Raw genomic sequence first — 12975 nt, 5'->3', positions numbered from 1 at the left:
TAAATGCGCCTAGTTTGGGGGCGTTTAAGAGATCCGTAGATAGGTTCATGGACGAAAAGAAATTGGTTTAGGTTGGAGGGTCACAGTTTTTTTTTTTAACTGGTCGGTGCAACATCGTGGGCCGAAGGGCCTGTTCTGCGCTGTAATGTTCTATGTTCTATGTTCTATAATCCCTCGAGAGCGGGTTTGCACTCGTTCAAACATACTATTTCAGAGGGAATGAAATCACACGCACTGAATAAGTTTTTCCATTTTCCTCATTAGACCTGTTGAACTAAATTCAATTCATGTCTTCCCAAAATAAATTTGACCCTCAGTTTACCAGAAAGCAAGCTTTATCACATCGTGTTAGAGCTTTAAAAAAAACTGCTTGATTCTAAACTGGGAGTTCGGTATGTCACCAGTACAAAGAATGAACTGATACAAGCGAAGTGATTTAGTATGGTATTCCTGTTTGGTTTAAAAACGCTTTTTATAAATATTTCTGATTAATTGTCTTTGCAGTGATCCTGCATGGAACCTTTTTAAAATATTGTAAAAGCTTGACTTCCACCTAGACACCGTCATATTGAAAAGTTGCAATTTATTATGGGGTGGCACAGTGGTTAGCATTGTTGCCTCACAGCGCCGGGGACCCGGGTTCGATTCCTGATGTGGGTCATTGTCTGTGTGGAGTTTGCACGTTTTCCATTTGGAGTATTGTGAGCAGTTTTGGGCCCCATATCTAAGGAAGGATGTGCTGGCCTTGGAAAGGGTCCAGAGAAGATTCACAAGAATGATCCCTGGAATTAAGAGCTTGTCTTATGAGGAAAGGTTGAGGACTCTGGGTCTGTACTCACTGGAGTCTAGAAGGATGAGGGGGGATTTTATTGAAACTTACAGGATACTGCGAGGCCTGGATAGAATGGATGTGGAGAGGATGTTTCCACGAGTAGGAAAAACTAGAACTAGAGGGCACAGCCTCAGGCTAAAGGGACGATCCTTTAAAACAGAGATGAGGAGGAATTTCTTCAGCCAGAGAGTGGTGAATCTGTGGAACTCTTTGGCGCAGAAGGCTGTGGAGGCCAGGTCATTGAGTGTCTTTAAGACAGAGATAGATAAGTTCTTGATTAATAAGCAGATCAGGGGTTATGGGGAAAAGGCAGGAGAATGGGGATGAGAAAAATGTCAGCCATGATTGAATGGCGGAGCCGACTCGATGGGCCAAGTGGCCTTATTCTGCTCCTACGTTTTATGGTCTCCCCATATCTGCGTGGGTTTCCTCTGGGTGCTCTGGAAACTTTGTGATATGATTGTATCTAGGTGAAAGTCAAGATTTTAGGGGGTTAGGTTGTCATGGTAAATTGCCCCTTTGTGTCAGGGGGACTAGCTAGCGTAAATGCATGGGGTTATGGGGATAGAGCCTGGGTAGGATTGTGGCCGGTGCAGACTCGATGGACGAATGGCCTCCTTCTGCACTGTAGAATTCTATGATTATTTTCCAAACTTGTAGCCACCTTTTTTCATTTACGGGATGTGGGCATCGCTGGCTAGGCCAGCATTCATTGCCCATCCCTAATTGTCACTGAGAAGGTGATGGTGAGCTGCCTTCTAAATCGCTGCAGTCCTTGTGGCATTGATACACTCTCAATTTTGTTAGGGAGGGACTTCCAGGGTTTCGACCAACCGACAAAATGAAGTAGCAGTGATGTATTTCTGCATCAGGATGGTGGGTGGCTTGGAGGGGAACTTCCAGGGGATGGTTTCCTATGTGTCTGCTGCTCTTGTCCTTTTAGATGGTACTGGTTGTGGGTGCGGAAGATGCTCCCTAAGGAGGCTTGGGGTGAGTTCCTGCAGTGCAACTTGTAGATGATGCACACTGCTGCCACAGTTTGTCTGTGGTGGAGGGAGTGAATGTTTGTGTAAGGGGTGCCAATCAAACAGGTTGCTTTATCCTGGATGGTGTCAAACTTCGAGTGTTGTTAGAGCTGCACTCATCCAGGCAAAGGGAGAGTATTCCATCACACTCCTCACCGCGTGCCTTGTAGACGGTGGACAGGCTTTGGGGAGTCGGGAGGTAAGTTGCTCGCTACGGTATTCCTAGCCTGTGACCTGCTCCTGTAGTCAAGTATTTATATGGCTGCTTTATTTCTCAGACCACTTGTGCTTATAAATAGCAGTCAGAATTGCCTAATTTTGTTCTTTCTGAGGCATTGCCTTTTCTGTTTGAATATAGCTCGGGACTAATGAAAGTTCAGTTTTGGTATCCTGTTCACCAAACATTTAAATCCTCCCCATTGGTTTTTGGCACAGCGGGACAATTTTTAAAAAAATGCATGCTTATTTTATTGTATATAGACAGCTAAGCTTTAAAGCCATTTGACAATATAATTTTGACTTCGATGCTACAAATTATTTGATTCCTACTGGCCGCAGTTGCTTGGCTTTGCAACTTGCTGAGTGATGCTGAGCATTTTCAGTCACTGAGTACTTCCCACTGAATAATTTCCAGGACAGCTGTCTTCAATGTCCTCTGTAATCACACGATATTTTAAAATGTAATCCGTTTTCAGATTTAGAACTACGGCTGCATGTGGTTGACTTCTTTACCAAATGATGGCCCTTGCAACCAGGTTGCCGAAATAAGATTTTTTTTTGCAGGCTAAGGCTTTGATGGATTTGTGACCTCTACCTAATTCCTGGAGGGGATAGATAATTAAGGAGTGCTGAGATTTGTAGAAGGTGCTACATATCAGAATAAGAGCGTTAGAGTTATGTTCCAATTGCTAAAATATAAGGCCTTCGATAGTTGGTCTTTTCTTTGGGGAAACTTCAGTGTGAATTTCTCCACGTGTTGAAGTGTCAGTTATATTTGCAACCTCATTGACCACAAAATAACGATTTGTTTTTTTTAACCATTAGATCTCATCTTTAATACAGCAAAATCCACCACCAAGATTAACAAAATATTTCAAATTATTTATACCTTAACCAACCCAAATTTTAAAAATAATTCAGAAGTTAGGAGGAAGAAGAAATTTGTGTGGAACCTTTTAGAAAGGAAGGACATAATATATTCGTGGATCAAGTTTGAGGAAAACCATTGAACACATATATAGACTAATCAGGAGGTGACTACAGTATATACATTTCTGAGGAGGAACATAATTAAAGATCATGGTCAGAAGACAAGTAGGTGGGCATTTGAACCATAAAATGTAAAAGAAGTCTTTGCAGTGGCCTTTTTCTATGCCTTAAAATTTTGATTAAGTACCAAGTGTTACTCCAACAATGTTTTAGCAGGATACTGACCTGGAGTTGTATACTTGCTTTCATTCAATGCCGTCACAATGTTATCTCAGATAGACAGCTGCTAACAAGTACTTTGGTGTTGCTACACTCCGAATAGGGTTTAAGAATCCCACTGCCAATTTATTCTACTGTACTATATCCCTTTTTGTAAGAAGAGGTTGTTGGAAATGAACATAAGATATGGTCTTTCTCATTCTTTGAAAGAAGTACAAAAGTCCTAGAGAGTTCCCACCCATCAATTCTTAGCTTTTGAGATGACTGGACTGACCTCACTGTGGTTAATCACTGAGGGTTGTTATAATATTCAAGTCAATGGTACAAGAACTTTGAAATGCAGAGGTATATTTCAACAAAGTAATTGTTACTGCTTTAGTCATGAAGATTTTAATCATAGGAGGGAATTGTTACCGACTTTCATGTAGGCCTTAAGTGAGTGGATCTTATTCTCTTCCTAGACTATTTATTTAGAAGTAGCTGCTTTTATCCAAAAAAATTAATATGTTAAGCGATAGCCTTATGAAGCCAATAAATGAATAGCACTGAGGTTCCAGCTAAACATTATCATAGGAACTACGCTTTCCCTTTTCTTTTTTTTTACATACTCATGTTATATGATAGGAAACAAGTCCAAAAATCAATTGAAGAATGTTCACCACAATGAAAAGTAATCAATACGTTTTTCAGAATGGCTCCAATTTTGTGGTCAGTGGTTAAGTGATAGCTGACCTGGGGGAAAAACACTGACCTTGGAAAAACACTACCACAAAGTTCTAGCGATATTTGTGCATGGTTGGTTTTAATCTGGAGCCAAGTCAAGAAGATCTCCTGGCCTCAAGCAACATTGATACCATCAAGCAGAATAAACAGCGAATCCCATTGACCAATCCTCACATATAGCAAAATAAAAAGTAAAACGCGTGGATTGTCCTTTACTTAAATCATTTTACAGATGTCATCATAATCGAGAAACATGACGGCGTAAGATTTTAAAAAAAATTTCAGTTCTACTTGGCACGGTGGTTAGCACTGCTACCTCTCAGCGCCAAGACCTGGGATCGATTCCCGGCTTGGGTCACTGTCTATGCGGAGTCTGCGTGTTCTTCCCATGTCTGCGGGGTTTCCTCCGAGTGCTCCGGTTTCCTCCCACAAGTCCAAAAGACATGCTGGTTAGGTGCATTGGCCATGCTAAATTCTCTCTGTGTACCTGAACAGGAACAGTGTGGCCATTAGGGGATTTTCACAGCAACACAGCAGTGTTAACATAAGCCTACTTGTGACACTAATAAATAAACTTTAAACTTTAAAAACTTTTATAACGGAAATAGACATTAAAAGTTTTGCTATATCAGAGAGGTTGTAACTTAGCGTGCCATTTAAAGACCCAGTTACTCCTCATTCAACAAAGTTTAACTTTTTCCAGGGTTTGTACAGTGAGTGTAAAAATTGAAGTTCTCAATCCTTTCTAATTGCAGCCTGCAGGAATTTCAGCAGAGCAACCCAAGGAGAAGCACATAGAATCATTGATAGCAACTTCTGGCTTGCATGTTTAACTGCACGTGTGGTCTGCAGACAGTGTCAGTTTCAGAGGAGCGATAATGGTAAAATTTACAGTTTTGCAATATTACGACTGGAATATCAGTATCCATAGCTATTTTAATATGGTGCTTTGCCTACTAAAAATGAAGTTGAAAGAAAAAACAAACTAAGTATAACTTTGCATCAATAAGATAAGTTTGCTAAATTTTCATATTTGCTACTTTCAATTTCTGATAATATGCAAGAACAAATCAAGCTCAGTAATAAGAAATATATGTTTATGATCAGTTTAATAATTCTGATTAAAACAGTCTTCAAATATAGAAAAGTCCTTGGTGATTAAAAGAAAATCTTTGCCTATAAGGTTGGATTTGTCGTTATCTGGCAATATCAGTATGTCACTGACCAATATCATAGAATCCCTACAGTACAGAAGGAGGCCATTCAGCCCATCGAGTCTGCACCAACCACAATCGCACCCAAGCTCTATTCCCGTAAGCTGATTATATATACCCTGCTAATCCGTCTGGCCATGCTAAATTGACCCTTAGTGTTAATCAACCTAACCCGCACATCTTTGGACTATGGGAGGAAACCGGAGCACCTGGGGTGAATGTGCAAACTCCACACAGACAGTGACCCGAGGCCGGAATTGAATCCGGGTCCCTGGTGCTGTGAGGCAGCAGTGCCGTCCCTCATAGCATGTTAGTTTACATTTTAAAATCTTACATCTTGACATACTTCCTGACAATATTTTCCATTATAAATCCGTGTGTGAACTGGGAACTGCTGATGGAAAAGTTAACTCTTGAATATAACCCTCCTACCTGTGGAGACACTGCGGTGTTGCCATTGGCAGAAACTATAATTACATGACAAACTTTAGTCTATTTTCATTATTAGAATCCTATATCTACATTTATAACAGACTTTTTAATGGACATGTGAAAATAAAAATACTGTGTATGAGCTTGAATTGGAAATTCAGTTACATCTGAGTGAAAATGATGGACGGGAATGGACCAGATTCATTGAACCTGCCCTATATTGTGTCTCCCTAAACATCGTAATTCATAAATTCCTTCACCAACCTTCAGCCATTTAATCTTCCTCCGAGACAAAACTATATAACAACTTTTCTATAAAATGTATAGTCCTCTTCCATCTCGTTGGGTGATCGTGATTATTTCTCCTCACTAATATTTGGAAACATGCCAAAATTGGGAGAGCTGTTCCACAAGCTAGTCAAGAAACAGCCTGTCATTGTCGTAATCACTGAATCACACCTTACGGACAATGTTGTAGACTCCTCCATCCCATCCCAGGTTTGTCCTGTCCCACCAGCAGGATGAACCATCAAAGGTGGCAGTGGGGAGGTATACTAGGAGGTGGGAAATGGTCATTGGAGTCCTCAACATCGTCTCCAGATCACATGAAGTCTCATGGCATCAGGTCAAACATGGGTGAGGAAAAACCTGCTGGTTACTTGCCAACTTCTCACCTTGGAAGAAGCATAGGAGGTAGCATGTGAAAAGAACGTACTCTGGCAGGAGAACATCGATGTCCACCGTCACCACCAACCTGCTCACCGATGCTGAGCTTTGCTTCCACCAGCGCCACTCTGTGCATTACAAAGAATAGAATAGAATCCTACAATGCAGAAGGAGGCCATTCAGCCCATCAAGTCTGCACCAACCACAATCCTATCCAGGCCCTATCCCCATAACCCCATGCATTTACCCTAGCTAGTCCCTTGACACTAAGGGGCAATTTATCATGGCTAATCCACCTAACCCGCACATCTTTGGACTGTGGGAGGAAACCGGAGCACCCGGAGGAAACCTATGCAGATACGGGGAGAATGTGCAAACTCCACACAGACAGTGACGCAAGTCGGGATTGGAACCCAGGTCCCTGGCGCTGTGAGGCAGCAATGCTAACCACAGTTCCACCATGCCATCCAGTCTTACAGTCTTCGTCCAAATATAGACAAAAGAGCTGAATCTCAGAGATGAGGCAAGAGTGACTGTCTTGATATTAAAACAATATTTGATCAAGTGGGGCATTAAGGAGCCTTAGAAAATTTGAAGTCCCTGGGAGTTGGGAAAAATCTCCACTCCAGTCATACCCACCACAGAGGAAGATGATTGTAATTGTTAGGAGCTGAGACAATTGGCCTCCTTCATCTTGATGCAGGAATTCCTCAGGGTAATGTCCTAGGATTGACCATCTTCAATTGGATCATCAATGACCTCTCCATCGCAAGCTCAGAAGTGGGGATGTTTGCTGATGATTGCACAATGTTTACCATTTCTGACTCTTCAGAGACAAAAGCAGTCAGTGTCTTCATGCAGCAAGACTTGGATAACATTCAGGCAAGGCTTATGTGTGACACAGATGTTACTCACCACTTAAGTACCAGGCAATGCCCATCTCCAAAAAGAGAATCTCACCATCTCTCCTTGACATTCAGTGGCATTATCAACACTGGATATGCAACCATCAACATCCTGAGACTGAGCTGGACAAGCCACATAAATAAATAATGTGGCTTCAAGAGCAGGTCAGAGGCTGGGAATTTTGTGGCAAGTAGCCCATCTCTTGACTCCCCAAAGCCTTTCCACCATCTACAAGGCAGAAGTCAGGAGTGTGATGAAGTACTTCCCACTTGCTTGGATGACTGCAACTCCAACAACACATCAATTCGCTTGATTGGGACCCCATTCACCACCTTAAACATTCACCTCCTCCATCACCAGAGCAAAGGTGGCAGCAGTGTGTACTGTGTACAAGCTGCACTGCAGCAATCTGCTAAAGCTTCTTGTTCAGCACCTCCCAAGCCTGTATCTTCTACCACTTTGAAGAACATGGACAGCAAACACATGGGAACACCGCCATATGCAAGCTCCCCTCTGAGTTACACATCATCGCCACTGTCACTAATTCAAAATTCTGAAGCCTTTCTCAGAGTGTGAACCAATGGTTCATGAAAGTAGCTTATGACCATTGGCTCAAGTGCAATTACAGGTGGACAATAAATGCTGGTCTTTCCAGCAATTTTCACAACCCAAGAAAAAGTTATAAAAATGAGACCCCGTTGACCATTATTTACCATGCAAAATGTCGGTGAAATACTGTGATCCCTGCCACAGTTTTGAACCCTTTCAGTGAACTCTTTTTCTAAGTACGTAGCAAACCAGCACAACTGTTTCGTCGGTCTATTCTCCAGGAAATGAAGACCCTCCTGATGTATAACTTAGTACTGCTCTTTCATTATTTCAATGCATGACCCCCTTCTCCTCCTTATCCAATTACAATCTGTCAGTCTGGCGCACTGGGTTCTTCACTATTTTAAGCATCTCTTTCAAGTTGCACCCGCAATTACATTTCTAAAGTAACCCCCCCACCCCTGTGTTTTAACCTATCGAATGTGCTTTAAAATGGAGTATCATTCTTGGTGGCCTTCCCGAACGTTGATCAAAATCTCTATATCACCAATTATGTCATGCAACTAAAGCTCAAAGAGTGGGAGTTTCCCGCCATGCTCGCCCCAAAACCGGAAAATCCTGCCCGAGGTCAACAGCCATTTGCATAGCCCCCCCCCCCACGCCCGTTATGATTCCCGTGGCGGGTGGGATGGGAAAATTCCCCCCCAATAGTGTTCAAACTTCATGTACAAAAACAAAATGTTAAGTTTTACTTTGTATTGAATTGTGGTGGTATTTCAGTCTAAAATCCTATTTGAATGGATTATTATTTCATGGATTTGGCCATGAGCCTCAAGAATAGTATGTACAATAACAGCAACATCTTTTCCTAGTAGTTCAGTCTTGCATTTATACATCACCACTCATGACCACCTGATGCCCCAAAGCATTTTGCAGCTAAATAGATGCTTTTTTAAAAAAAAGGTATAGTCAGAGTGATAGGCCGTAATTTTACCGTTCCGCATGCCACAGTAATCGGAGCAGGTGAGGGGTGGAACATGGAAAGATCTGCTGACTTAGGATGGGATTTTATGGTTGCAGGACGAGCAAGGCCATAAAATACCGCATATCATAGAATCATAGAAACCCTACAGCACAGAAAGAGGCCATTCGGCCCATCGAGTCTGCACCGACCACAATCCCATCCAGGCCCTACCCCCATATCCCTACATATTTTACCCACTAATCCCTCTAACCTACGCATCTCAGGACATTAAGGGGCAATTTTTAGCATGGCCAATCAACCTAACCCGCACATCTTTGGACTGTGGGAGGAAACCGGAGCACCCGGAGGAAACCCACGCAGACACGAGGAGAATGTGCAAACTCCACACAGACAGTGACCCAAGCCGGGAATCAAACACAGGGCCCTGGAGCTGTGAAGCAGCAGTGCTAACCACTGTGCTACCGTGCCGCCCATATAGGGTGGGATTTTTCAGCCTGCTCGAACAAGACCAGAAATTCCTGCCCGAGGTAAACAGACATTTCCGTTGTCCACTTCTTGCCTGCTCCGATTCCCGTGACGGGCGAGGCGGTAGAATTCCGACGATTGTGTAGGAAACACAGCTACCAGTTTATATATAGCTAGCTCCCAAAAGCAGCAATGTGATAATGCGCAGATAATGTGTTTTTGTAATATTGGTTGAGGTATAAATGTTGCTGTGGGCACTGGCAAGAACTCCACAGTTGACTTTGAAATAGCGCCACAGGATCTCTTGCATCCGCTTGTAAGGCAGGGGCAGTTTCTCACATCTGAAAGGTGGAACTTCTGACAGTTTGGACGCACTCGCGCTTTAACTCCTTTGTAACTTGATGTCTCCTATCTTTCATCCTATTATAGACCTTCCATTTCATTCCCCTCCCTCCCCCACCCATAACCCTTTCACTTCTCTGAAACGTGTTTCATTAGAAATAGAAAAAGTTCAAGACACGAGATCTTCGACCTAGAAACATTAACTCTGTTCTTTTTTCTCCACCGATGCAACCTGACCTGCAAAGTGTTTCCAGTGTTTTCTATTTCAGATTTCCAACATCTGCACTATTTTGTTTTGCATCATTAGACTACTTGCCACGAGGACCACAATTTATTGTTCTAGTTCTCAGTCATTTTGTATTTGTATTGGTAATATTTATTCCTGAGATTCCTTTGTTATAAAGCTGTGTGCTAATTCTACATAGGTAATGGCTTTAATTGAATTTAACTTTCTTCTTTTATTTTATTTTAACTATTTTACTTGCAAACCTAGTCATTGAAGTGGTTGCTTTCATGGCCACCTTTTCATCGTGCTCCGGAAATTATTGAAAACAAATTGACTCCTCTGACCTTACCGTTTTCCCTCATTTTGATAGTTCCTGCTTACGCCTGTCCAGAGGAAACAATCCAGGAGAAACCTCCTAGGTGTGTCTGCCTGGATAACAGGCTGTCAGCATTACACGACTGATACGTAAACAAAGCCTACTCTGGATAATAACGTTCCACATATCCAACTCCGAACAGGGAAAGGAAAGGGGCTCAGCCACACGGATGAGTCCAGGAATGTCACCGTGGTCCCAGCTGAAAGACAATCCCTGGTTTGTTTGCTAGTAAACTCCCAGAGAGCAGAACACAAAATTCCAATAAATAATTAGCTCTCCTGTGACAGGCTTCTGAATTACTGTGATACATTAATTGGGCAAAATTAGCATGAATTAAGGCAAATAAGTATAACATGTAATTTATTACTTACCAAGCATGGTGCTGCGGTGGAAACTTGCAATTTCCCTCAAGATTGCTTTAACAGCTATAATGCATTCTGTAATTTACTCTGTGGAAAATTAATTTTTCAGAGTTCATTAAGCACCAATATGTTAGAATGCAACTCCCAAGAGTAAATAGCTACAATATATTATGCAAATTCTTTCCAGTATATTTCAAATATGTAAATAGCAATAATACCAGTGTCAGCATCCTGTGTTCATTTGCAACTCAAAAAGCTATAAATGACATTTTTGCAAGGAATTTAACTTTTTATTTATGAAACGCATGTTAAAAAGCAATATTTGTCTTAACACGTATAAGTTGGCTAATTGGCGCTCTGGGTGTTGATTCTCCTCCTACTTCCCTCTTTTTTTTTACCAAATGTGTTTTTTCACAAGTCAGTATTTTCGTACTCTTGTGTACCGTGTCCAGTTTAAGGAATCATGCATAGATGCATTGAACATGTATGTTGGCTGGCATTGGGATCCACATTCCATGTGCAGATAAAATTTTTATTGAGTGTCCTTATCCTGTCCCAAGGGCCCAATCCTTTTGTTTGCTCTGGACAAGTGGAGGCAGGAGTTTAACCACAGCTGTCGTGGATTCTTTAAGAAAAGTTCCTTTAAAGTAAAATGATGCTTTCTCATCTGGCATTAAAGTCATCCCTTACAGTGCTCATGAAAAGAGGGCCCCAAAAGCAACTGCATACACAGTCAGCTAAACCAGTGGTTCCCAACTTGTGTCCATGAGGGTACTGCAGCTGGTCCGTGGAAAAAGAACATCAGCCTTCTCATTAGGTAAGCATTACCTGCTTTCACTGGTAGGCCTACTGTAAGTAAATGTGCTGTGATAAGTCCAGTGAATTTGTGAGTGCATCATAAACGATTAGAAATAGCTGCCTTTTTAATACCTGTTGATATACAAATTTGACTCCGAGCAGTCGCAGGCTACGTTTTTAAAAAAAAAATGTATGAAACAGCTAGTGTATGTTGTGGTCCGCAAATGCCTTTGACAATCCAGTGATCCGCATAAAGGAAAAGATTGGAAACCACTGAACTACATAGGCCAGGGTTTTCTGATCCCACCTCTGTATGACCCACCACAGGAGTGCAGCAGGTTAGCCAAAGGTCCATTGAATTTAGGCAGGACCAGAAGTTCCTGGCCAGGAAATCCCGGTAATAATGATGTGGAGAATTGACAACCTTCACATAATGTGGAGATGCCATCTTTGGACTAGGGTAAACACAGTAAGAAGTCTCATAACACCAGGTTAAAGTCGAACAGGTTTATTTGGTAGCAAAAGCCACTAGCTTTCGGAGCGCTGCCCCTTCGTCAGGTGAGTTGGGATAGAGGGAAAGTTGGCCGATTGGATAGGTAACTGGCTGTCTGATCGAAGACAGAGGGTGGTGGTCGATGGAAAATTTTCGGATTGGAGACAGGTTGCTAGCGGAGTGCCACAGGGATCAGTGCTTGGTCCTCTGCTCTTTGTGATTTTTATTAATGACTTAGAGGAGGGGGCTGAAGGGTGGATCAGTAAATTTGCTGATGACACCAAGATTGGTGGTGTAGTGGATGAGGTGGAGGGCTGTTGTAGGCTGCAAAGAGACATAGATAGGATGCAAAGCTGGGCTGAAAAATGGCAAATGGAGTTTAACCCTGATAAATGTGAGGTGATTCATTTTGGTAGGACAAATTTAAATGTGGATTACAGGGTCAAAGGTAGGGTTCTGAAGACTGTGGAGGAACAGAGAGATCTTGGGGTTCATATCCACAGATCTCTCAAGGTTGCCACTCAAGTGGATAGAGCTGTGAAGAAGGCCTATAGTGTGTTAGCTTTTATTAACAGGGGGTTGGAGTTTAAGAGCTGTGGGGTTCTGCTGCAACTGTACAGGACCTTGGTGAGACCACATTTGGAATATTGTGTGCAGTTCTGGTCCCCTCACTATAAGAAGGATGTGGAAGCGCTGGAAAGAGTGCAGAGGAAATTTACCAGGATGCTGCCTGGTTTGGAGGGTAGGTCTTATGAGGAAAGGTTGAGGGAGCTAGGGCTGTTCTCTCTGGAGCGGAGGAGGCTGAGGGGAGACTTAATAGAGGTTTATAAAATGATGAAGGGGATAGATGAAGTGAACGTTCAAAGACTATTTCCTCGGGTGGATGGAGCTATTACAAGGGGGCATAACTATAGGGTTCGTGGTGGCAGATACAGGAAGGATATCAGAAGTAGGTTCTTTACGCAGAGAGTGGTTGGGGTGTGGAATGGACTGCCTGCAGTGATAGTGGAGTCAGACACTTTAGGAACATTTAAGCGGTTATTGGATAGGCACATGGAGCACACCAGGATGATAGGGAGTGGGATAGCTTGATTTTGGTTTCAGATAAAGCTCGGCACAACATCGTGGGCCGAAGGGCCTGTTCTGTGCTGTA

Source organism: Mustelus asterias, chromosome 9 (genome assembly GCF_964213995.1).
Source record: "Mustelus asterias chromosome 9, sMusAst1.hap1.1, whole genome shotgun sequence".
Taxonomy (NCBI): domain Eukaryota; kingdom Metazoa; phylum Chordata; class Chondrichthyes; order Carcharhiniformes; family Triakidae; genus Mustelus; species Mustelus asterias.
Note: the sequence above shows the minus strand (reverse complement) of the source record.